At 39.4% G+C, this 27,240-nt stretch overlaps 1 protein-coding gene across 4 annotated transcripts in view; it reads right to left on the bottom strand.

Moving 5' to 3' along the window:
* The window catches only part of LOC109416416 (solute carrier family 12 member 1), a 304,485-nt gene that overhangs the window by 149,976 nt on the left and 127,269 nt on the right, over window positions 1–27,240 (bottom strand). For all 4 annotated transcript variants that reach the window (XM_062843069.1, XM_029871839.2, XM_029871840.2 and 1 more), the window contains one exon: window positions 13,389–13,431. The gene's annotated coding sequence lies outside the window, so the exon portion shown is untranslated. The remainder of the gene's footprint in view (window positions 1–13,388; window positions 13,432–27,240) is intronic.

The raw sequence follows: 27,240 nt of genomic DNA, 5'->3' as shown, positions 1-27,240 counted from the left end.
TCTCCAAATCATCCGAAACTTCAGCCAAAATGGTCTATCAGATCAACCAAGGTATGGGTTGTATATTTGTAGATTCTATTTAACAAGTTAGGTTCTGCTAAGCTATACGCAGTACAACCAATTTAATTTTCAACAAATTAAATATTTAATGTTCTCCAAATCATCCTGGAGATCAGGTCGCATGATCTACCTCAACAACCAGAACATTGTATTTGTCTCCGGCTAACGAGACATACCCAATCAGGTTCTACAAATCAAGATGAAACATTCATGATTAATGTTGATGCGTGTAAGACATACAAGGTTCATTTACTGCATCCGAAACTTCAGGCCAAGTGATCTATAAGATCAACCCAAGCATTCACATTTACTTCAACAGTACCACGTATCCTATTTTTTTGTAATCTAGATGTTCTAGGTTCTCCAAATCATCTTGGAGAGGGCCATATGATCTACCACAACAACCAGAGCTCTGTACGTGATTCCAGCTAACGAAATATACTAATGCAGCTTCTGCAGAACAAGATGAATGATTTATGATTAATTTTGATGTGTAAAAGATATTGACCTTACTATTATTCAACGTATGTCCTACGTTAACAAGACATGTCCAAACTTCTTCTACAAAGAAAGCTGGATCGTTTGCGGCTTTGATATTTGCATTCCATCTCCTCTGAAACTTCAGGTCATCTAAATAAGTCAGAAAAGGCACTCACATTTCCTAAGTGTAGAATTAGCATGATGTTAAAATACACATTAATAAAAACAAAAAAAAAACTCACATTTCCTTCAGCAATATAGTGTATCGAATCATGTTTCTAAAGTCCAGATTGCATTGGAAATATTTTTTAGCAATTTAGATGTTCTAGGTTCTATATACTTATGTACATATATGTTCATGACCAGTGAGGCAATACTAACTGATTCTACAAAGATGAATCATTTTTAATTAATGTTGATGTGTGTAAGACATTCTAGGTCTATTAGTCTTATCCGAAATTTAAATTCTAATGATCTTCAAGACCAAAGCAAGCACTCAAATTTCTTTTTACTATATTATTTATCCCCTCTTGTTCAGTGAATATATACGCAGGAACTTATGTATTTTTTTTTAATTTAGATGTTATGTGTTCTACGTATCACCCTAGTAATCAGGTCATACGATCTACCGCAACAGCTAGTTTATTTTACAAGTTCATAGATTTCCTCGGCAAGCGAGACATAGCCCTGCTGGTTCTACAAAGCAAGATCGACCATTCATGATTTTGATTTTGATGTGAGTCAGATATTCCAAGTTATTCAATATCATCTTCAGGTCAACCAAGTCTGGGATAGTTGCTTTATTTTGTATCACAGATATGTACAATCATTTAGTGAGTTTAACCCTATTTATGCATTACGTAATGCACACCTCGCTAGCGTAGTGTACGGGCAGCGTGAATGACTGGACTAAAATGATCTCAATGCACCAATAAGGTTAAACGCAGCACTACAAATGTTTTTATTTCTAATATAGAAGTTCTAGACTCAAAAGAAAGATCCAAAAGATCAGGTCATATGATCTATGAGACCAACTTTGGAGATGCTCTTAACAACGATAGATAGGGTCTGGGACCATTTGGGCAGGAGCACCTATTTTGGGCACTTACTGCTGTAACTCAGTAAATTTCAAACCGATTGACTTGAATTTTGAAACATGGCTAGGTACTGTGCCTAGCTGATCGTGTCTCAAAAATCAAGCCAATCGGTTCAAAATTGACTGAGTTATAGCAGCAAGTGCCCAAAATAGGTGCTCCTGCCCAAATGGTCCCAGACCCTACTAGCCTGGTACACAGTTTATATGGGAAAATACAAAAAATGGAAAAACTCAAGTTCCTGTGTTCTTTCTGAGATCCACTTTGGTCCCTTATCAACTGTGTAAAATTTCAGATCGATCGGAAAAACTATATTTTTGCGCCCGCCATTCTTAGTTTTTCATACGATTCACTATAAGAAAATTTTACTCCTGCAAAAAAACATCGCTAGGAGTCACCCCTAGATCCCTAAAAATGAGTCGATGAATGATTTCTGTAGAATACTTTACTAGGAATCAGACCTCCCAAGACCGCAAATCGATGCGACGTTCGTGGAAAAAGTTATTAGGCCTCACCAGATCGATAAAATAACGGGATTTTATTATTTATTGTTATTCCTTACATGTTAAACAGCGTTTGCATGCCATTCGGTTTTCAGTCAATAACTTTTTCCACGTACCTCAGATCAATTTGCGGACTTCGGAGGGTTGATTCCTCGTAAAATTTCTAACAGAAATCATTCATCGATTTATTTTTAGGGGTTAAGGGGAACCTGTTGCGATTTTTCTTTTAAAAAGTGATTTTCCCCATGCTGAATCGTATGAAAACTTAAAACGGCTGGCGCTAAAATATAGTTTCTCCGATCGATCTGAAATTTTGCACAGTTAATATGGGACCAGAATGGAACTCAAAAAGTGTACAGGAGTAAATGTCTTTTTGTATCCCAATAGATACCCATTGAGCATCTATAAATCAGTGTTGATAATTATCTCGGACGGGACATGGCAGCTGGCTGGTACAAGCCCTCCTATTATTTTCAATAGAGTTCATACGGGTGTTGCTTCAGTGTTGCCAATAATATTCATACGCAAATCCATCACACTTGTTGACTATTTTTTTTAGCTACCTATTCTGCTTCGATGAGTAAATTTCTCCATGTCAAGCTCGGAATAAAAACAGAACAGAAAGTGAAACATATGCTAAATGTTGATGGTTATCAACTTTCAACAAAACAATAATTAAAAAAACCAGTAGCTACTAACAACACGGCAAACTTAGCAACAAAGAGCCCTATTGCAAACAAACGTAACGGAACGCAACGCTGCTTTTGTCAAATCGATCAATCAGAAGTGGTCTTTTCTGACAGACAAATGGTTTTGTACTTTCACTAGCACCTGACGGGTCCCGTCCCGGATTATTATCTATTATTTGAAATTTGCGTGATTTTTTGGGCCCACCAATATTATTTCAGCTATTGCTGAATGGCCCAAATGATCTATTAGATCAGCTGAAGTATTCACAGTTTTATTTTAACAATAAAATTTGCCCAATCAGATTTTGTGAGTCTGCATAAAGAGCTTCCACCAAGCTTTCTGATATTTTGAATGTTCTTGGTTCTTCAGATCATTCTAGAGTTCATGAAAAATATCCTACTGGACAAACCAAAAGTTTACCACCTAAGGACTGTTCAATTTATAAAACGGACATTTTGCTTATACGATATCTTTTTTTTTTTTATTTTACAATAATCATTGTACATCCCAGGAAAAATATAACATTATACAAAATGTTCTTTATTATGTGAATGAAGTGGTTATAGTTAAACATCAATAAAAACCTATTTCTCAAAATTCTACACAATTTTCTAAATACTTTGCACGCACATTTTCATGTATGTTTTAATGTATTGGAAATAAATACTACTCTACTGAAGGTAGAGCTCAATTATTAGTCAGTAATAATGCACCAAGCAGCATCCAGCTTGATTTAGTGAGTTGACTTATTTTCATAATAATTGAGAAAATATAGTTATTTGATTCCTCTATTGTCGTTGCACTACGGATTCAGCTCAAATTTGTCCAGCGTAGAAGTATATTGCTTTCAGAGTGATACAGAAGAAACATGTACTTTTAATTGCTTTTTTATCAAACAAATAATCCATAAAGATGATCATAGTAAAAAAATGCATGCTTTTTGCTCCATTGATGCAAGTTTTCAATTCTAGAGAATCTTGTTATTATTTATTTTCAACAAAGTTGATCCTATGTTATTGTACACCTTATTTGAAAATAACTCTGGATGTAAAGTTTTTATGTAAAATTTGCAAAAGGTTGCATTGTTATTCGGAAGAACCTACCAAGAACGAACTGTTTTGCTTCCTTGGCCTGTTATGGAGCACAGTAATCAATCCAGTAATAATACCTAGAAGCGGTTTTCTGCATTTAAAACTGCATCGTTTATACTTTTGACTGGATGCATAAAAATGCTTATTTAATATTTTCATGCCTTTTCGCTTTACAATTGAATATAATTCAAGAAATCGAGTCTCACTTGAGACTTTAATGTCTAAACAACTTATGTCAATTGAGTTTAAATTTTGCCACAATGTTTGTTACTTATACTGCTGTAGCATGACACATACTTTTTTAATATCAAAAACGATGTACCATATAAAAATAGTAGTTTTGTATATATTTCGATTTTCGGCAATCGAAAAATTCATCTCATTCAACACCTGGCCGATTTTCTATAGAGTTATGATTACTATAATGAAAGAAGATGTACTGAACAACAAAGCAAGGGTGGTTAAATTTGAACTACATCTTTTTATAGCTTTGTAATGTTGTCCGTTATATAAATTGAGCAGTCCTTAATCAAGGCTTCAAGTTCCTTCAGTATCGTCAAATTAAAATCCCGTTTGAAAAACAAAATACTGTGTAGCTTCCAAAAATTGATACCTACTTGAAACTATAGTTAGATTTAAAAACACTTCACTCTTGCAAAAGAAAAAATAAAAATGAATAACTACTTTAAGAAAAACTAGAAAGGACGAGCAAATTTCTTTTAATTCTACTACTGTGCTTATCTTCGGACATATAAGTCTTTTTCGTCTGTGACTTACAGACTTCTTCAGTGTTAGGTGCTCGATAAATATTTGAGATAAGCTAAGCCCTTCCCATGATTGGCTATGATTATGTATATTCGGTATACATATAAAATTTCGTAGGCTTTCATGGAAAGCGTGATTGATTTCGAAATGTATGGTTCATCCGTGTGAAATAATTGCTAATTTATTACTTGCTGGTGAGATTCTGGGGAAAACGTGAATTATGAGATTCACTAGGATTTTTAGGAGGACTTCCAAAGGGATTGCAATTATCAATCCCTTTGGAATCGTAGGATCAAAGCCTGATACGATTGCGGCTCAGTCTACGGTAGGAGGAATTGGAAGACGCTAAAAGTGTTTATGGTGGAATTCTTATGTGGATTCGGATATGATTTGATGGAATTGGGATTGATTATAGAGGTGAGTCATATTGAAAATTCGGTTATTATAGTAAGAGGCATTCCGGTGGGGCTCATAAGAAAGTGCTGGTTAGATTTAATAAAAAAAAATTGAGATATTCTGAAAGGGATTCTTGGAGTAACCCCTGAAGGATTTTTTCCAAATAATTCCGGAAACCTTTTTTAAATTGTTTCGGAAAATGTCACAGAACCTCATAGGAATTTAGATTGTGATTACGAAATAACTCGAGATATTTATGGGATTTATTCAGGATTACTTCTGTAGTTCCTCTGGGATTCTCCAGGAGTTCTTTCCAGAATTCCTCCTGAATCTCCTTACGGGATTCTTTCATAGATTCCTTCCCGGATTTTTTTATACCTCCGAGATTCTTACAGTGTTCCTCGAATCTTCCAGGTAGTTTTTCCAAGATTATTCCATAAGTTCTTCCCAAGATTCTTCAAGGAATTCATTCCGAGATTCTTCCAGGAGTTTCTTCTGAGATGTCTTTAGAAGTTCAAGGAAGATTCCTTTAGAATTTTTTTTTCTAGGATTCCTATCATACATTTTTAGATAGAAATATTGGCACTACCATTTGGGTAAACTCAGAAGAAATTCTTGGAAGAATGTCTTATAAAAAATGCTGAATTTATTATTTAAGAAGTTGTTAGAGGGATTTCTCTCAGGTTGTTCTGTAAGAATTTACAAAAAATGTGAGAACTTAATAAAACAAAAACTCATAGAAGATTTATTTACGGATCATCTGGAGAAAAACACCTAAAGGAATTCTGTTATATTACATTACGAACATCTGAGTTTCTCCAGGATTTTCTTCTGTAAATTCAATCCCTCCCAGAATTCATGAAAAATTCCTTCCAGAAGTTGCTTCTGGGAATGACCCAAGAATTCTTTGTGAGATTCATCCTGAAAATCCTTCCTGAATTCCTCTAGGTGTTTCTTCTGTGGTTATTCTAGGAGTTCCTTCTGGGATTCCTCCTGGAGATTTTTTTATGGGTTTTTGCAGGAGAAACTCCTCTGGAATTCCTCTAGAAGTTCCTTTCTGAAGGAATTCTTGATTTCTCCGGGAACATCTTCCGGGATGCCTCCAGAACGTCTTAATAGCATTCCTCTAGGAGAGCCTAAGTCGGTTCTTCTCGCAAAACCTTTCGGGAGACCTCGGGGATTTTGATCTGAGATTACACCAAGTGGTCTTTCTGGAATTCCTACAGGAATTTCAACCGGGATTTCTTCCGGAATTAATTCATAACGTCTTTCCGATATACCTTCGAGAATGTATTCACAGCTCCAAGAACATTGATTGTATTGGCTCGGCAGTTAGTCCTATACAAGCATTAGGAAAACTAATTTTATTTTCGCATCGACGTTTTGGTCCTAGTTTGGAGCGGGACAATTATTAAATGTTTGTATAAGACTGTAGAGCAAAAATAATCAATATGCCAAGGATTTCCAGTTGAAATTTCATCCAATTATTTTCATGGTTCCTTCAGGAATCCTTTTCCGGGATTCCTTCAGGAACTTCTCCTGGAGTTCCATCTGGATTCCTCCAAAAACTCTATAAGAGATTCCTCCGGGAGGTCCATCTGAAATTTCTCAATGTTACAAATTGAAAATGTTACAAAAAGTGGAATTATAGAAAAAATGTCCAAAGGAATGAATTTAGAAACTTCTTGAAGAATCTCAGAAGGAACTCCTGGAGGAATCTCAGAGAAAATTCCTTGAAGTTTTTCGGAACTCTTAGAGGAATCTCGTAGGGAATTCCTAAACAAATCCTGGAAAGAATCTCTGAAGCAATCCCGCATGAACACCTGGAGAAATCACAGAAGATTCTCAAATCAATTTCATCACAAGTATCTTTTATCATTAGCCTTGTCAAAAACACACCGGAACCCACAAAAATCTCGACCAATATTGATCTGGTTCTTATCAGATTTCTCCACTATAATTTCCCTTCATTTGCTATTAGAAACCCCACCGAATTTTCCTCAGTGACATAACAAAGTTCGCCTCCAGTATGTCTTTTGGAGTTCCACAAGATTTTCAGAAGGATTTGCATGGGAATTCAAGCTGAATTCCCCCTATTGTAGACTGATTCGCAATCGTATCAGGCTTGGATCTTATCGTAGATCAAACTGAAACTCTCTTGAAGTCCGCACCCCGAAACCCCAGCGAAATGCCTTTCAAAATGTAAATCAGCTTTCCCCTCGGAACGCTCCAGAGTTTCATTGGAATCTCATAATTCTCATTTTCTCTCGAATCCCACTAGCAAGTCATAAATTAGCGCACACTTACACGCGAGTGAATTCGAATTCAATCACGCTATCCATGAAAGCCATCTAAAAGTTCCAAGACCACGACGATTTTCAAGGACTTTGAAAATTTTCTCATGGTAACCACGATATGCCGCTCAAACGCCAATCTGTCTGTGAGAGTAAACAGTTCAGCATAAATTCGGGCAGAAGTCCATAAATGTAATTGTTTTATGTTTACTGGGAAAACTTTTCGGTGTGAATAGAATAGAATAAAAAATAAATATTATGCTTTAGGAATATGCTTGAGATCTTGTCAAGGAGCAGCCTTGGTTGAATGAATAAAAATTCACGTACATTTTAGATGACCTGGTATATTTCTAATGCATTTTGGTTTAGAGGATCTACTTGGATATATTTCATAACAAAAAGACACAATTAAAGTCTTGGCTGATTTGGTAAAATGAATGATCCAAATTAACGTACTTATTGGAGGATCTAGAATACCTGTAATTCGTTGACGCAGTTGCAAAAGTTGGTATTTTGACTGAAAGGGTCTACTTGGATATGTTTCGATACGATATAACATCTTTGAAACGTTTGTTGATCTGGTAGATCATGTAATCTTATTTCGGGACAATTTGGTGTATCGTCGATATCTGAAATACTTTTGACTAGGTAAAAAAATAGTTTCCTTGACTCAATGAGTCTTATCAAACATGTTCTGCTGGGAGAAACGTTGTAAATTCATGTATTTAATCGAATCTCCCAGTATTACAACTCCAGGACAGTTTGGATGACCTGGAACATCCCGAAAAAAATGTTTAACATGATATATCAGTGTTTCCCTAAGTATTATAATGTATACCATTGGAAAAACACAAATTCGTTCCCGAAATATGTGCAGAAAAAAGTCGTCCCGAAAGGGTTAAATCGCGTTTTCTCGAGCACAAACCAGGAAATTCATCACACAAATTGGTCTGAAAATGCTACTCAGTGTTCCCTGCGAGTGAGCAAACAACAAGTAACATTTTCAGATCAATTTGTTTTCAGCATCTCCAGATTTGTGCTCGAGATAAAAGCGAGTGAAATGAATGGCGGCCATCTTTGTACTACACCAACCTTGTCCTTAAAGCATTTCAGAAGGAATCCGTGGACGACTTCATGAAAGAATTCTAGTACGGGTTTCTGAAAGACTTGGAGAATCCTTACGAGGCAATTCAAGTAAAAATCATGAAAGAAAATTCCTCCAAAAAATCCTACAGGAATTATTCTAAAGGTTCCTTCGGGAATTCCTCCAAGAATTCTTCCAGGAATTTCTCCAGAGTACTTCCCAGAAAAACTCCAAGGAAGCCTTCAAGAATTTCTTCAAAAAATTTCTCCAGGGATTCCTCCAAGGATTCCTCCAAAAATTTCTCTAGGAATTCCACAAGGAATTCCTCCAAGAAATCCTCCAGGGATTCCTTTAGGATTTTTTTCCAGATATTCTTCCAATCATTTTTCCAGGCATTCTTCCACGGATTCCTCCAGGAAATTCGCCAAAGATACCCCTCGGAATTCCCACAAATATTCCTCCAGGGATTCCTCCAGAAATTTGTCCTGGAATTCCCCCAGGAATTCCTTCAGGAATTGCTCCAGGGATTCCTCCCGGAATTTCTCCACGGATTCCTCCAGGGATTCCTCCAGGAATTCTTCAAAACGTTTTTACAGAGGTTCTTCCAGAGATTCATGCAGGAATTTCTCCAAGGATTCCTTCAGAAATTCCTTCACAAATTCCTCCAAGAATTCATCCAGGGATTCCTTCAGAGATTCCTGAAGAGATTTCTCCGAAAATTCCCCCAGGGATTCCTCCTAAATTTTTCAGGAATTCCTCCAAGTATTCTTCCAGGAATTTCACAATAGTACGTCACAGAAATCCGCCAGAGATTCCTCCAAGAAATCCTAAAGAGGTTCCTTTATAATTTCCTCCAGGGATTCCTACAGGATTTCCTCCAGGGAATTCTGCAGAAATTCCTCCAATGATGTCTCCAGGAATTCGTTCAAAATTATCTTGAGAGGTTTCTCCAGAAATTCCTCCAGGGCTTATTTCAGGACTTCATAAAAGGATTGCTCCTGTGATTCCTGCAGGAATTTTCCAAGACTTCCTCCTGGAATTTCTCCAGAAATTCCTCCAGAAATTACTCCAGGAATTCCTCCAGGGATCTACTCAGGAATTCATCTAAGGATTCTTTAAAGGATTCCTGCAGGGATTTCTCCAGGAATTCGTCCAGGAATTCCTCCAGGGATTCCTCCAGGAATACCTCAAGGAGTTCTTCCAGAGTTTACTCAAGGAATTCCTCCAAAGGTATCTCAAGGAGACCTCATAGACATTGTTTCAGGGATTCCTGCAGGAATTTATCCAGAGATTACTCCGGGAATTCCTCCAGGAATTTCTCCACGGATATCTCCAGGAATTTTTCCAGGGATTCCTCCAGAGATTTCTCCAAGAATTCCTCCAGGGGTTTCTCCAGAGATTCCTCCAGGGATTCCTCCAGGAATTCCTTCAGGGATTCCTCCAGGAATTCCTTCAAGGATTCCTCCAGGAATTCCTTCAGGGATTCCTCCAGGAATTCCTTCAGAGATTCCTCCAGGAATTCCTCCAGGGATTCCTCCAGGAATTTCTCCAAAGATACCCCAGGAATTTTCACAGACATTCTTCCAGGAATTCCTCCAGGACTTCCTCCACGGGTTCCTCCAGAGATTCCTCCAGGAATTTCTCCGGGCATTTACTCAGAAATTCGTCTAAGGATTCCTTCCTGGACCTTCAGGGATTCCTCCAAGGATTTCTCCAGAAATTCGTTCAAGAATTCTTCCAGAGATACTTACAGGGGTTCTTCCAGGAATTCTTCCAAGAATACTTCCAGAAATTTTCGCAAACATTCCTCTAGGAATTCCTCCAGGACTTCCTCCACGGGTTCCTCCAGAGATTCCTCTAGGAATTCCTCCAGGGATTTACTCAGGAATTCATCTAAGGATTCCTCCAGTAATTCGTCCAAGAATTCCTTCAGGGATACCTCCAGGAATTCTTGCATGTGTTCCTATCGGAATTGCTCCAAACATACCTCCAGGCATTCCTCCAGGGATTCCTCCACGAATTCCTCGAGGAATTCTTCCAGTTTTTTTTTCAGACGTTCCTCCAAGGATTTCTCCAAGAATTCCCTCGGGGTTTCTCCAAGGATTCCTCCAGGAATTTCTCAAAGAAATTTTTGAGGAATTCCTTCACTAATTCCTCCAAGAAGTCCTCCAAGAAATCCTCCAGGGATTCCTTCAGAGATTCCTCCAGGAATTCCTTCAGGAATTCCTCCAAGAATTCCTCCAGGAAATCCTCCAGTGATTCAACCAGAGATACCTCCTAGGATTCCTCCAGGGATTCTTTCAGAAGTTCCTCCAAGGATTCCTTCAAGAATTCCTTCAGGAAATCCTCCAAGAAATCCTCCAGGAGTTCCTCCAGATATTCTTCCAAGAAATCCTCCAGGATTTCCTTTAGGAATTCCTCCAGAGATTCCTTCAAAAGTTCCTCAACGGATTCCTCCAGGAATTCTTATAGACATTTTTCTAAGGATTCCTCCAGGAATTCGTTCGGGAATTTGTCCAGGAATTTCTTCAGGGATTTCCCCAGGAATTCTTTCAGACGTTCCTCCAAGGATTCCTCTAGGAATTCCTTCGGGGTTCCTCCAGGAATTTCTCCAGAAATTCCTCCAGGAATTTCTCCAAAGCATTCTTTAGGTATTCCTTCACGAATTCCACCAAAAATTCCTGCAGAAAGTCCTCCGAGAATTTCTTCAAGAATCCCTCCAGAGATTCCTCAAAGAAATCCTCCAGGGATTCATTCAGTATTTCGCCTTCAGGAAATTCTTTAAGAAATCCTCCAGAGATTCAACCAGGAATACCTCCAGGGATTCCTACAGAAATTCCTTCAAGGATTTCTCCAGCATTTTCTTCAAGAAATCTTGAAGGAATTTCTGAACAAACCTCTAGAGGAATTCATGCAGCAAATTCTGGAGGAATCTTTGGAGAAACAGCTGTAAAAATCCTTAGACGATTTTTTTTTGAGGACTCTGAAATATTACATAAAAGAGCTCCTAGAGGAATTCCTCGAGGAATTTCTGAAGAAAGCCTTGGAGGAATCCTTGAATGAGTTCCTGAAAGAATCCCTGAAGGAATTCCTGGAGAAATCCTTGAAGGAATTTCTAGAGGAATCTTTGAAGGAATTCCTCGAGGGATCCCTGAAGGAATTCCTGAAAGAATTCGATGGGGTATCCCTAGAGGAATCCTTGAAGAAATTCCAGGAGGAATCCTTGGAGGAATTTTTTGGAGGAATCCTTGAATGAATTCCTGGAGGGATGCTTGAAAGAATTCCTGGAGAAATCCTTGAATGAATTCCTGGAGGAATGATTGAAGAAATTCCCAGAGGAGTCCTTGAAGAAATTCCTGGAGGAATCCTTGAAAGAATTCCTGGAGGAATCCTTGAAGTAATTCCTGGAGGAATGCTTGAAGGAATTTCTGAAGGAATCCTTGAAGGCATTCCATGAGGAATCCTTGAAGGAGTTCCTGGAAGAATCCCTGAATGAATTCCTGGAGAAATCCTTGAAGAAATTTCTGGTGGAATCCTTGAAGAAATTCCTGGAGGAATCCTTGAAGGAATTCCAAGAGAAATCCTTGAAGGAATTTCTGGAGAAATCTTTGAAGAAATTCCTGAAGAAATCCTTGAATGCATTCCCTGAAGAATCTTTGGAGGAACTCCTAGAGGAATCCTTGAAGAAATTCCTGGAGGAATCCTTTAAGGAATTTCTGCAGGAATCCTTGAAGGAATTCCTGGATGAATCTTTGAAGGAATTCCTGGAGGAATCCTTGAAGGAATTTCTCGAGGAATCCCTGGAGGAATCCTTGAAGGAGTTCCTGAAAGAATCCCTGAAGAAATTCCTGGAGAAATTCTTGAAAGAATTTCTAGAGAAATCTTTGAAGGAATCCCTGGAGGGATCCTTGAAAAAATTCCTGGAGAAATCTTTGAATGAATTACTGGAGGAATGCTTGATGGAATTCCTGAAGGAATCTTTGAAAAAAATCCCTGAGGAATACTTGAAGAAATTCCTGGATAAATCCTTGCAGAAATTCCTGAAGGAATTCTTGAAGGAATTCCTGGAGAAATCCTTGAAGAAATTCCAAGAGAAATAATTAGAGGAATTCCTGAAAAAATCTTTGAAGAAATTCCTGGAGAAATCTTTGGATGAATTCCTGAAGGAATGCTTGAAGGAATTCCTAAAGTAATCCTTGAATGCATTCCCTGAGGAATCTTTGGAGGAACTCCTAGAGGAATCTTTGAAGAAATTCCTGGAGGAATCCTTGAAAAAAAAAATCCTGGAGGAATCCTTGAATCAGCAGAATGGAAATAGGACCATCTTGCAGAGCAGTTCGGCTCACGACTCTGATATTTCTTTTCAATCGGGTTTAGAAACATTTTTGCTCCCTATACTGCGTAGAAGGGGACTTCCCCCTGTTCGTTCGTTCTTGGAAGGTACAAACGGCAAAACAATCATCGCACATCTCACGCTCTATGCGGAAAGGTGCCTAAACTTCTCAACAAACAGGATTCGGTTGACTTCCAATGAGCTTAACAGTGAATTGATTTAATTAGGTGGTTCACAGTAAGCTTGGAAAATAAGGTTCGCCTCGGAGCTTCTATATTGGGAGATCATGAATTGAAAAGGCAAGACTTTTGAAAGAGGACGTGTAGCAACAGCCAATGTTTCAGCATACGATGAGCAGTGCATGCACGAGACTGATTCACCAAATCGAATGAAACTCACCGCACACACACAGCGGGTAATTTACTGAATGTTATTTTTTGCTTCGCGTTGAATCAAAATTATGCTTTCTGGAATTGGGTGCCAAATGTGGAAGAGCAATTATACTGTTCAGTCGATTAATTGGAATTCATTGGAATTGGTATAAAATCCGTTGGTGTAATTAACACGATTGATGGAACAGGTTGTTTAAGATACTTACCAGCAATGTTTCCCTTTTGGTTACGGTTAAAGTAAAATTTGTCCTGAAAATAAAAGAAAAATTAGATGAGTTTTTTGGATGTCAATCATTTGTTAAAATCAAAATGGAAATCGATTGATTATCATGGGCTCACATGGGTCAGATGGTGAACGCACATGAAGGCCATGCTGAGGTTATCTGGGTTCTATTCCTGGTTGGTCCAGGATCTTTTGAACGGCATCAAACACGTTTTGACCATCTTTTTTCCAAGATCAGATCCCACTGTTCGTTCACTACCTTCCGGTAGCCCGCCCACCTTATCACACTACAGACACTAATTGCTACAAACAACTGCTAAATGATGCACACCCTGCCTGTCGTGGTTTACTGGATGATTCCACCTCAGAGATCACACTGGTGCATGGATTTTGTCACTCAATTACAGACCAGCAGTCGTCAGCTTTATAGCCGAATGATTCATTAGACGGCATTTAGAGCCGCATCAGTTGACTGGACGGACAGCCAGGTGAGTGCGGTGGAATCTTCCTCTGCTGCACAGGTAGGGGTGGTTTGGTTGGTGATAATCAGTGTGCTAATATGCCGTATGTATTTAAGATCTCACAATCAGATCTTTATCTGCTTGAACGCGAACCAGGGCCCATTGAAGGCAGCAGAATGATGTATTTACCCGGCGGTTTACGGCTCGCTAAGTGGAAATAATTTGTCTTAATGGCACCAGGAGATGAGACTCCGGTGGAATGTCGATGAAATCTCTGATTAAGAATTTCAAACAATCGTTGATCCACGTGAAAACCCTTTTTCGTGACTAATGGGGTTTGTCGTGCTATTTTTAGGTATCTCAGGAATCAACTTCAAATCACAAGACGTCGAGTTTTGTACCCAACTCAAATTGTACATGACGAATCACCCAAGAAGAAACTTAAATTTTTGCATCCGATTAACAAGAAAGCAAACCTGCAAAAACATCCCACTTGCAAGTTCAAGTTTGAGGAATGCTTCAGGGTGATACACAGCTGTTTTCTCGCCCTCGTTTCGCTTTTTGTGCCGAAACCGAACTTTGTCAGCGACGTACGACGACGTTCCATCTCAACTGGTTCAACTGATTCGCATTTGGTGTCGGTCGGTCCACGTCAAAGAACTATCTCGCGTGGCGTAGAAGCATAACTCTGGGAGGTAGGTAAGGTATGTTATAAGACAAGATTATGGGGTGTGCCAAGGGGTAATGGAAGGATAGTTTTTCTCAAGCTAGATGGTGGTATGCACTTTACCAACTACAAGCACGTGAGAAGGTATCATCGCTAAAGTTTCACTCTAGCCGACTCTTGAAGACACTGGATGCTGCATATACATAGTTTCTCCTTGGTAGTGTGGTAGATAAGAACCACAAATTTAATAGTGAAGGTTAGTGTAACTAGAAATGTGTTTGAGGAGGTGCAAAGATTATCTTAAAGGGATAATTGGGTAATCGTAGAAAAGTTAAAAATAACACACTAGACCCGTATTTTTTCATTAGTGTGACCAAAAAGATGATCCACATAAACAAGATTTTTTTAAAACTTAAAATTAAATCAATTCATAAGCTCTATTAGAAGCTATTGGATAATAGCTGTTAAAAAAATACGTTGAAAGAGCACAGATGTATTAAAAATAAAAATATAAATCAATTAGTTTTTTAATGTTTTCATGGTCTTAGGACCAAATAAGCTACATTTTTATATATTGTTTATAAAAATTAGCTATGTGTTTTTTTAGTTTTTGAGATGTAATTTTTTGACACTTATTACTCTAACCCAAGTAACAATGAATGCTGAACAGTGAGAGTATTAGCTGAACATTGGCTGGTTGATGGTGTCAGTGGCTGAACATAATAACAGCTAAGTATTGGTCTGCTGAGTTGTTGTCGGATGATCGAGCCCGTATGAAGTTGATCATCAATATAAACTTCTTTTCTCGATCGGCCTAGATAGCTGTGTATGGTCGGTAGCGATTGTATCAATTGGCTAAGGATAACACTACGGACCGCCTGTTCCGGTGGTAAGAATCCACCAACAGGTGACCCCTAATTCATGGTGTGATGCGGTTTCATGCTAACTGTGGCTAGGAATGAATGGCTAGGGGGGTCTAATAAAAACCTAATCGCAAACGGAGCCTGTGGAGTACCAGGGCGCCCTCCACAGTATGTAGCCCTTACTGCGCTAACCGGAGCAATGGTGCAGTGGACCTTGTGTTTCTCCGAGACAATTGGCTGCCCTTCTTTAGTCTATAGGGCGGGATTATGAAGATGTTGTTTATTAGTTTAAATTTTCACCTATATGGTTTCGCATTATGCGATTTACACAGTGTATTCTATGAATCCTCGCCTTTGGCGTTTTTCAATCGATACCGATCTGGTTTTATTGCTGCTGTTCTTTGTTGTGCTGTTATTGCGAAGAGTTCAATCTTACCTAGTTTGGGTAGTGGCTACGTTTAGGATAGCTCAGATCAATCTTCAGCATAAAAGAACAGCAACAATCAATATTTGTAGATTTATGCAAGATGGCACAGCCCAAGTGGCCTTGGTCCAAGAACCTTACTTTCGTAAGGGGAATTTCTATCTAGGAAACCTTGTAAACCCAGTGTGTGCTACTTTCAGTAAACATGAAATGGCAAACTTGCGTGCCATGCCTCGAGCCTGTGTGCTTGTCAATAACGCAATAGTTGCTACACTCATCTCTGAACTAACCACCAGAGATGTATGTGCTATCACAATTGATATATCAGTTGGAAACCTCAACAGGAAATACGTTTATTGTTCGGTTTATTTACCGCATGATGAACCATCCCCTACGGATGCTTTCAAACAAGTCATCACATACTGTACTTCAAAAGGCCTTCAGCTAATTGTTGGCAGTGATGCTAATGCTCACCATATCATCTGGGGCAGCTCAGACATTAACTTAAGAGGCTCTAGTTTGATGGAGTACTTAAGTAGTACAGATCTTGCATTACTTAACATAGGCAACCGCCCAACCTTCACGGTATCTGCTAGAGAGGAAGTGTTAGATATAACGCTTTGCTCTAGTAGAATTAGTCACGAGCTGACCAATTGGCATGTGTCAGATGAAGAATCTTTATCTGACCATCGCTACATCTTTTTTGAACATTTAAATGTCACTTCGCAAACATTGCGTTTCAGGAATCCCCGGTCAACAAACTGGGATCTTTTTACTGATTTGGCTGCGGCCAAATTTCATGGATACTCACCATCCATTGACACTCCAAGTGATTTAGATGATGCCGTTGACACTACAACGACCTTCATCATGGAAACTTTTGAAGAAGCATGCCCTCTACGGTCTGTGAAGATCACAAGAGGAACCCCTTTTTTTTATTCCTGTTCGGGTTTGTCACTGCGACCAGTTTTTAGATCTATTGTGACATTACCCGTATCCTTAGTGTAGTGCATGTCGCATTACTCAATTGCCATTGAGGGGCAATAAAGTATCGATTTTGATACAGTTTTTGTTTTGTTTTCTTAGAAAACAAAACAAGAGTACTGATATTGGCCATGCATCGGAAATCTAGCATCACCCTTGTTTTACTGCTAAATTCTCCCCAGTAGGAAGTTTAGGACCCGGGTTTTAACATTAGCAGCAATATCATTCCAATAATGGAACATGTGTTCAGTAATAAGGATTCTATTATGTTACTTGCGTACTAGCACTTTCCAGTCTTCGAAGAGTTAGTACATACATGGATCCCTAACCCAATTTGATTTCCTTTGCATTGAGTTTAGCCTCAGATGGCGAGGTTTTTAACTATATGCAAAGTAAAGTTGGTAAACTCAGTTTTATTCAAAAACTGGAAGTCACCAAAACACCAGTAGTAAGGACTAAATACTATAATTCCTTGAATTACCAGAACACATATTCCAAAATTGAAAAATAGGACGACACTAGATTTCGGTTTGGTAGATCTATCACCGTAACGCAACCCAAAAAGGCGATCTACACACGCTACGGGCTCCGTTAAAGATCGAGCATCTTTTAAACCCCCTCAACCATTCATCCGGCAGCTACAACTAAGCCGGCAGCTACACTGGCAACCACTTGGTGGAACTCTGATCTAGCGAAACTCAGGAAACAATGTAGAAAGAGTTGGAACAGACGACGTTCGGCTGGATCGGAGGCTTTCAAGTCGGCTCGCAAGGCCTACCAGAAAACTATTCGGTCTGCTGAACGATCCGACTGGAAAAACCTTTGTACAAATGTTTCCAGTTTGAGTGAAGTCAGTCGGTTAAATAAAATCCTTGCCAAATCTAAGGATTTGCGAGTGAACGAACTTCGTTTGCCAAATGGCGATCTGACTTCCTCTGATGAGGAAGTTCTGGAATGCTTATTCAGTACACACTTCCCTGGATGTGTGGGTATTACATTTTCGGATGAACCTGATATCTTTTCTTGTAGTTACGATTCCCTGGCTTCGGTTCAGAGTATTGTAACTATAGAATCGATTGAGTGGGCACTTAAAAGCTTTGCTCCTTTCAAATCTCCTGGGGCAGATGGGGTTTATCCTATCTTGCTTCAAAAGCGATTTGATCATTTCAAACATGTTTTGATAAAAAAATATACTTGTTTGCAGTTTTGCTACAGGGTATATTCCTAAATCCTGGCGGGATATTACTGTGGGGTTTATTCCGAAAGTGGGTCGTGCGTCGTATGAAGAATCAAAGAGTTTCAGACCTATCAGTTTGAACTCTTTTCTTCTGAAATGCTTAGAACGCATTGTGGATCATCACACCCGTGATGTTCATCTGACCAACGTGCCTCTTCATGTGAACCAACATGCCTACCAATCTGGTAAGTTCACTGTGACTCTTTTACACAAGGTTGTTTACGATATCGAGAAAGCATTCGCTCAAAAGCAATCTTGTTTGGGTGTTTCCTTAGATATCGAGGGTGCCTTTGACAATGTGCCTTTCGATGCCATATTGGAAGCCGCACGGAGGCATGGAATATCTCTAATGATTTCCAATTGGATTCATCAGATGCATATCTCTTCTCGACATTGCATCTAGCAGGGATTAGGAAATTGAGTGTTTGTGGATGCCCCCAAGGGACAGTCTTGCCACCGCTTTTGTGGAATCTCGTAGCAGATACGCTATTGAGGCAACTCAATAATAATGATTTTCCTACTTATGGTTTTGCCGACGTCTACCTAGCATTGTTAGTTGGTATGTGTATAACCACCCTTTTCGACCTGATGCAAAGCGCCCTTCAGGTGTCGCCAATATGGCCTTTCGGTTAATCCGAGTAAAACATCTATTGTTCTTTTTACGGAACGGCGAAACCGAAATAGCGTTCGACCTTTGCGTCTCTTTGATTCTGAAATCGATGTGACTGAACAGGTGAAGTACGTGTCATTCTTGATTCCAAGCTTTCCTGGACACCTCGCATTGAGTTCAGAATCAAGAAAGCTTGTATGGCCTTCGAGCAATGCCGGCGAACCTTTGGTACAACTTAGGGTCTTAAACGCAAGTATATCAAATGGATCTACACAACTGTTGTTCGGCCAATATTGACCTATGGATGTCTTGTGTGTTGGCAAAAGGGTGAAATGAGAATGATCCAATCAAAATTAGGCCATCTGCAAAGGATGTGCTTAATGGCGATGTCTGGAGCGTTCTCTTCAACTCCTACGCCAGCGCTCGAAGTTCTCTTTGACGTTGCTCCACTACACATTCACCTCAAACAAGAAGCACTTTCTTGCACTACGGGAACTCGGTCTACTAGAGGAAACTCCTGTGAACCGCACATCAACACACATCTCGTTGTTTCCACTTTTGGCGAATTGGGACAAAATTGTTCTTGCTCCAAGTGATCTTACAATTGCTCGTAATTTTTCATATAGGACATTTTCCACGAAATTTCCTTGGATAGCTGGAAAGAAGTATTTCAGACGGCATCGTATGTTTATTCTCGTGAGCTAAAGCTGTATCTGTCTTGCTCACTTGGTAGACACTGCACCGTTATTCAGGCCGAAATCTTTGCTCTTATGTGCGGACTGCAATCAGCACTTCAGCAGCACGTAATCGGCAAAGTAAAATACTTCTGTTCAGATAGCCAGGCTGCTATTAAAGCACTTGCTTCGGCCAACTCTAGGTTGTTGTTGATTATTCAGACACAACAAGTAATGATCTTGCTATCGGGAATATTTAAACAATTGTGTGTGGTTTACGTGCTTAGGTAAGTGACTATGAATCAGGAGGTCCAAGTTCAATTCTCAGTTTTTCCATAGATTAATTTATTCATTCCTAAAAATTTCTACTAAATATACAAAGCAGCAAATGTTAAAACTATACCTACTCATGAAAGTTTTTGCCTTTCTCGTACACTAAGTGTACTGGAAAGGCTATATTTTCACTCCAAAAATGACTTTTTGATAGAAGGCCCGGAGAGTCGAGTCACATATACCAATCAACTCAGCTCGACGAATTGATGTGATGTCTGTGTGTGTGGGTATGTGTGCGTACAAATAAACTCACATCACTTTTTGGCAGTAAACCTCAACCGATTTTAATGACCAACGGTTCATTTGACGCGGAATCTGGTCTCATTGTTTCCTATTGAAAATGGTTCGGATCGGTCCAGCCGTTCCGGAGTTATGGCCATTTAGGTGTTTCGGACCGGTACCCCAGGTAGGGGCCAGATATGAAAACGCTACAATCCCATCCATGCGACACATCAAACTACGGCATTTTCGATAACTTGATGAATGGTAATCTTGAAAATGGTCTTAGACCATATCTGAACCGGTAGTGTCCCGGAACCGGTTCCAAGTGTCCCGCCGGAAGTGACCAAACATAAAAGTGAACTAAACCCATTCATGTGACATATCAAACCGCGGGCTTTTCGATAACCTGATCAACAGTAAGCAGGAAAACATTCTCAGATCATATCGGAACCAGTAGTATTCCGGAACCGGTTCCAGATGTCTCACTGGAGGTGGCCAAGTATAAAAGTTAACCAAACCTATGTATGCGACATATCAAATGGTGGCTTTTTTGATATCCTGATGAACAGTAAGCAGGAAAATATTCTCAGCACATATTTGAACCGATAGTGATCTGGAACCGGTTCCAGGTATCCCGCCGGAAGTGGCCAAATATAAAAGTGAACTAAAGCAATGCATACGACATATCAAGCCACGGCTTTTCCGATAATCTTATGAACAGTAAGCAGGAAAATATTCTTAGAACATATCTGAATCGGTAGTGATCCGGAACCGGTTCTGGGTGTCCCGCCGGAAATGGTCAAATATGAAAGTGAACCAAACCCGTGCATGCGACACATCAATTTTGTTTTTTCGTTAACCTGACGAATGGTTAGCAAGAAAATAGGATCAGAAACTACCGGTACTGTTCTGGAATCCATTCCGGGTGCCCCGCCGAAAGTAAGCAAATATAAAAGTGAACCAAACCCATGCATGCGTCACATCAAATCGCGAATTTTTAGGTATCTCCATTCAGCAAAACACATTAAATGACTTTTTAGGTAACCTAATGAACGGTTAACAAGAAAAACCATAGACCATACTTTGGAAAACCAATAGTGTACCGAAACCGATTCCAGGTGACCCACCGGAAGTTTTCAAATGTAGTACGGAACCAAAAGTATGCACGCAGCATATTAAATAACGTCTTCTTCGATAACGCGAAGAACGGTTAGCAAGAAAATAGTCTCAGGCCATATTTAAGACTACCGGTAGTGTTCCGGAACAAGTTTCAAGTATCTCGCCGGAACTGGCGAAATGCAAAAGTAAACTACACTCATGCATGTGGTACATCAATTCGCAACTTTTTAAGAAAACTTATTAACACTGCATGGAGCTAGTCTAAGACCACAACAGGAACAATCGGTACAATCCCGAAACTGGTTCTGGGTGGCCCACTGGAAGTGGTAAAATGTAAAAGTGATCCATACCCATTAGGGTGGCTCAAGCTTGTATGGCAAAACCACATGTCAAAAAGTTCGATGGGCCCTCTTCTCATTTCGTTCCATATGACGCCACGATGCTGTGGTCAAATTTTCAGCCAAATCCGTTAACATTAGGCCGGTGCTAAACTCGTTTGAAGGTTGTATGGGAGTTTATATGGGAAAACATCGATTTTTGCAATTTTCTACTGAAGAGTTCTAATTTTCCTTAAAACACGTAATCAATCCCATAGAAATATAGCCTGGGATATGCCGAAAAACTTTGTCGAAGACCGCAACGTAATCAGACACTTGCGAAAAAATTTTAGATTTTATTGCTATTGTTATTCCTTTACATGCTAAATGTTAAGCACCACCAAATCGTCTGCATGTAATATCTTTTCTTACAAGCTTCGGATGACTTTGCGGTCTTCGACAAAGTTTTTTGGCACATGTAAGACTATAGTTCTATATAATCGGCTATGTGATTTAAGTAAAAATAGTGCCCCTCATGAGAAAAATGCTAAAAACGGTGTTTTCCCATATAAACTTCCATACAAACTTCAAACGAGTTTAGCACCGCCCTAATGTTAACGGATTTGGCTGAAAATTTTACCACAGCATCGTGGCGTCATATAGAACGAAATGAAAAGGGGGCCCATCGAACTTTTTGACATGTGGTATTTTGAGCCACGCTAATACCCATGCAGGCGATACATAAAATCGGGTTGTTTTGGTAACCTAATGAACATTAGCAATGAAATAGTCTCTGACTATATTTGGTAGACCCGGTAGTGCTCCGGAACCAGTTCGGGGTACCATGTGACTCATCAAATCACGGCTTTTATAATAACCTGAGGAACGGTTAGCTATAAAATAGGCTCATACCACATAAAAGCTACCGGTAGTGTTGCAAAACCAGCATTTGGTGCTTCGCTGGAACTACGAAAGTGAAAAAAATCATTACAAGCGATAAATATCCATAGGTAGAGAACAAAATCTTGACAAATAAATCCAAATACAAACAGACGTCTCACTATGCACACTACCTATTGTTTTTGTTTTCAGCGGTTGATTCAAGTATTCATCAGTACGCAAATTAAACGCTCACGGCACACGTCACGTTTTCGCTCTAGTTAAACGTTTACTCACTACTATCGTCTAGCTAGCCGTGAAGAGATCTCACCAAATCACACAATTTCAAATTCCTGAGGTGTATTTAAATATACAGTAGGGTGAGTCAACGTTGCATGGTCAAATTTAAAATTGATCGCATCACCCTGAACAAAAGTTATCCAACTCCCTTTTGCGTCTAAAATTACTGGATAAAATTTTGATGCAACTGGTTGCGCCCTCGCGCTCTGAAATGTGGTTGATATTTGTATGGAAAATTACACATGCTTGCATTTTTTCTGTCAAATTTTACATGAATGTTGTAACCTATGATATGATGATAAAATAGGGCTTTAAGTGTGCAGAAAAAAACTCAAAGCAATCTGTGATTGTGTAAAAAGTTATATCTTAGCTTATAAGTATCTTCTTGATATTGATTGGCCTCCAGGGTTAGTGAAGGAAGGTGCTCAAGCAGTCAACTGAGAAGACTGATATATTCCAGCTCTGCTCATATGTACGTTGAACATAACGTCGGACTATGTCCCATCAATAATTTTTGTGTCAATTCAATGATGGCTTTGATAAAATGCTTGCTTTTCTTATAAAGTATCAGGATTCAGAACACTTTGGCTTACGTCGACGAAAAGATCGTGAGGACATATTCAACGAGAAAGGCACTATCACCACTAGGTGGATTAATTTGGGTGTTTTAACTTTACACAATAAATTACGGCGCATATTAAGCCTTAACCCGGGAGCGCGAGCGGCCGCGTCGTGTACTGAGTACACGCACCATGAAAAAATGCACGCTTGTGATACACACCATGAAAGTAGTGCGGTTGCAGGTAATCTAAGACGCGACTGCTCGAGGGTTAAAGCAGCTTTGGAGAATTGGAAAATTATATGTCTGAGCAAAAAATAAATAAAAATACCTATGTGAATAATGCAAAAAAGTACGGCTCCGCATACTAAATCTCATACAAATTTCAATCGCAATATGGAACACAGATACATAAACATGCAAACCGAAAATTATACACAGTTATTTTGCACGTTAGAAAAAAGAATAGAAAAAAAATATTTGAGTAAAGCACATCACATACATTAGAAAATAAGTATAGTTTTCAACGCTCGTTCTATTTTGTATGAGCTGAAAAAATTGTCGAGAAAAATCTTGCACTGTGTTTCATAACCTTAAATACGACGCTAAGCATCTGAATTCGAGTAAAAACTGCCAAATATCAAGTTCTTATGTATGTTTTGGGAGTTTTCGTTGTTCACGAAAATGAAGACTTCAACGAATGGTTTGCTCGGAACATATTTAATGTCGATGAACAGATGGTGCGTTTGAACCTGGTATTCGTGGCATTTTTGAAGATTTGCCACACAGTAAAACTTTGATCCGTTGTCGAGCGGCTCGATAACTTCCCACAAGCTTATTTACTTTGGGTGAAAGACGACGAACGATGATCTGGGATTGCACACTTTGCCAGCAACATTCAGAATTGTGATCGCTCGGAAGATTTCACACTCCATCTTGTCATCTTTCTTGTATATGGGCCATATGGTTCCTCCCTTCCATTCCTCCGCTGTTTGATCTCCCTGCAATACCATCCTTGCCGTACTGATGTAGTCATTTATTCCGCTGGCTTGATTCTCAATGCCTACGTTCTCAGCATCGTTCAGGTGTTCGTCGAAGTGCTCTCATCATCTGAGCTTCAATTTGAAAATGAGATCGAGTAGTAAATTATGTGCGAGGTAGCAGTTCAAGTTTCTAAGTATATTTGATTGATACTAGATGTCATTGAATAATCTTTGATAAAATATTGACACCAATATTTAAATAACATACTAAACTACATGAATTCATCAATAATTATTATTAGCTTTATTAGGGAGATTTTCAGCCCGAGGCTGGTTCATCTCCAGAATTCATTAATTCAATTTGCATACACATACAAAAGGGTTCATCCCCGTGAACCACCTCTGTGCCGGTGACAGTAGTACCTAGTGACGTTAAACCAAAGAAAAATCCCCGCATAGATTAGAGCCACGCTCAAAATTGGCATCGTTTGTTAAGAGTTCCATGGAGCTCGTTATGACGAAAGTTGGCGAAGCACGAGATCCTGTGGCGATGATGTGCAACTTTAGAGTGCAATGCCAATGCATGCTGCTGCAAGCATGTTATGAAACTTCTTTCTTTTTTGTGATGGTTCTCGTTTCTGTAGTGTGGCAAAGGAGGATTTACCATCATCATTTGGGTGTCATGGATCATTTTTTGTTCTCTGTCGTTGGTTGTTGTAGGTTGGCATGAGTTACGGGATTCACAAATCGGCGGATTTTTTTTTTAAACTGGACTATACACTGATTCAACTTCGAAGAGCTCAGAGATGATGGAATCATTGGGAGTGGGCTAATTTGCATACCTTCAAAAAATCTTTACAGATACATTGCGTTGGAAATTTGGCTGGTTCAAAACGGTAGTATGATTCAGCTGAATCAATGTAATTTTTTGATAAGAAATAGAATGGTGATGGCACAAGCATATCAGCACATTACATTGACTTCCAAATTTCATGATAAATTAAATAGCAGTTGCATCACAATACCTACATACTACATCACTCCACTTGATGGCCAGAAGCCTCATAGCTCTGTGAATGTCCTATGCAAAGCATTCACCGCCTGGTTCGTTCCATGCAATCGATAAAACCACATTTACCTCCCCCCCCCCCCAACAGACCACACAATGAGTGTTGGGCGTGGGTCTGTCATTTAAAGCGGTCTCATCATCTCCCGGCAGCAGCTAGCCAGCCAGCCATCCAGCCAGCCAACCAGCCTGGCTCGCGACCTTAGCGACATCACGTATTTAATAAGCTGCGATCCCAACCCGTTCCACACAGTGCAGCGCAGCGCACAGGATATTTATCGTCACCCGGGAGCTCACGTGTGTCCCTTGCTCCACTATTCGTAATCAACCGTACAAATGTAATTTTTCCCCATATTTTACTGTGTTGATTCTGCCGGGCGCAACTAGTCCGTCCGTCCGTCGTGTAGTCTTTATCGTCGTTGCAGTGCTTTGCACTGCACGCTGCTAGTGCAACTCTCGGTATAAGTACCTACCGACTGACGACCATGCATAGTAGGTAAGCACTATAGATAGCATTCTTTGCATGCATAAGCTCAGAACATCATAAGCAGCATGGGTAGCTGAGTCTCGATTTGGTTCACGAGGAATGCTTATTTTTTCCAGTAGGAGCTTTCATTGGGCTTTGAACAGTGTTGGAGTTAGCATCCCTACCCAGTGCACAAGGAACTACACTCAGCGAAATAAAAATGGACCCACTGGTCTAGTGGCAACTCCTTCTGATACATATGCAGAAGGTCCTGGATTCAAACCCTGGCTCGTTCCACTCCTCCTACTTTGTATCTTTCTATCTACGTTCTCTATAATCTCTCCAATATGTTCATAGCCATCGCTAGAACTAAATAGAAAGAGATTTAAAAAAGCCGTTTCCCTCCCTTCATATGACGCCTACAAGCTATGCAACCGAGCCTACTGTGCCGCTTCTCAATAATCTTCACACAATCTATTATACGCCTGGCATCCACGCACCAATGCGTGAGTCCATATGCCAAAAATAAACATTTCCCAACAGCATTCCGACCTCCACATGACCATGTGCAGTCGCAGAGAACTCAACGGCCTGTTGGCAACAAGCGACTACAAACATCATTGTAGCAACCTGACGGAGAAGGCGCCATTGTCGCCTATAAATCGAACATCATCAAAACTCACACAGTGAAGATGCCTGATGATCCAAAGCAGCTATCTCATTGGTTCCTTGTGTGACTGCAGCAGGTCTGGCGATACTGGAGTAGCAACCCCAGACGGTCAATCAATTTTCATTTAATTTTTTTTTTTTTCATTTTTCCCTTCTTTCTACCCTACATATACTGCTGTGTATGATCAGATCATAGACATTTTCGTTCATTCTAATTTCACATTACAATATCTATCATATATTACGACTATAAGTCGGCACCCCGCTAAATGTGTCGCATTTTCAAAAGCATCCCTCATTCACAAATGATTACCTTACACCTACCAGACGGGCATATCTGCTATGCAAAAGAATTTGTTATACTAGAGAGGATTTTGGTTATGTGTATTTACACAACTCCCAATAACAATAAGTTTTTTATGTACACCAAAATATATTTTAGCGTGCGTGATGTCCGTAAAGCTACTGGTTTCGGTATTTGATTGAGAACATTTTTACTAATTCGTAGAATACATCCCAGATGGCAGAGAATTTCTGGCGATTTTTAGCGATTTCCAGGATTTATTTAAACTTATTGCGTGAAACTGATGATTTCTATAAATGATCGAGAATCCATTATATACTTCGTAAAGTACATCCCATACGATTGGGAGTTTCTGGGACTCCTTAGGGAGTTTCATTAGTTATTAAAATAGCTTCCGTGAAGCTACAGATTGGTATAAACGATTGAGAATATTTTCTATCGGTTTTAGAATACATCCCAGATTAATGGAAATATCTCAGAACTTTCAGTGATTTTCAGAAATCATTTAAATATCTTCCTTGAAGCTACTGATTTCCATAAATGATCAGAAATATTATCTATAGTTTTAGGAATACATCCCAGATGACCGGCGATTTTTAAAAGTCCTTAGAGAATTTCAGAGATATTTTAAATATCCAAAATGATTGAGAATGCATCCCAGAAGTTTGAGAATTTCTTAGAATCATGATAAGACATAC

Source organism: Aedes albopictus, chromosome 3 (assembly GCF_035046485.1).
Source record: "Aedes albopictus strain Foshan chromosome 3, AalbF5, whole genome shotgun sequence".
Lineage (NCBI taxonomy): Eukaryota > Metazoa > Arthropoda > Insecta > Diptera > Culicidae > Aedes > Aedes albopictus.
The sequence above is the reverse complement of the archived record's forward strand: the minus strand, read 5'-3'. Positions and strand labels throughout refer to the sequence as shown.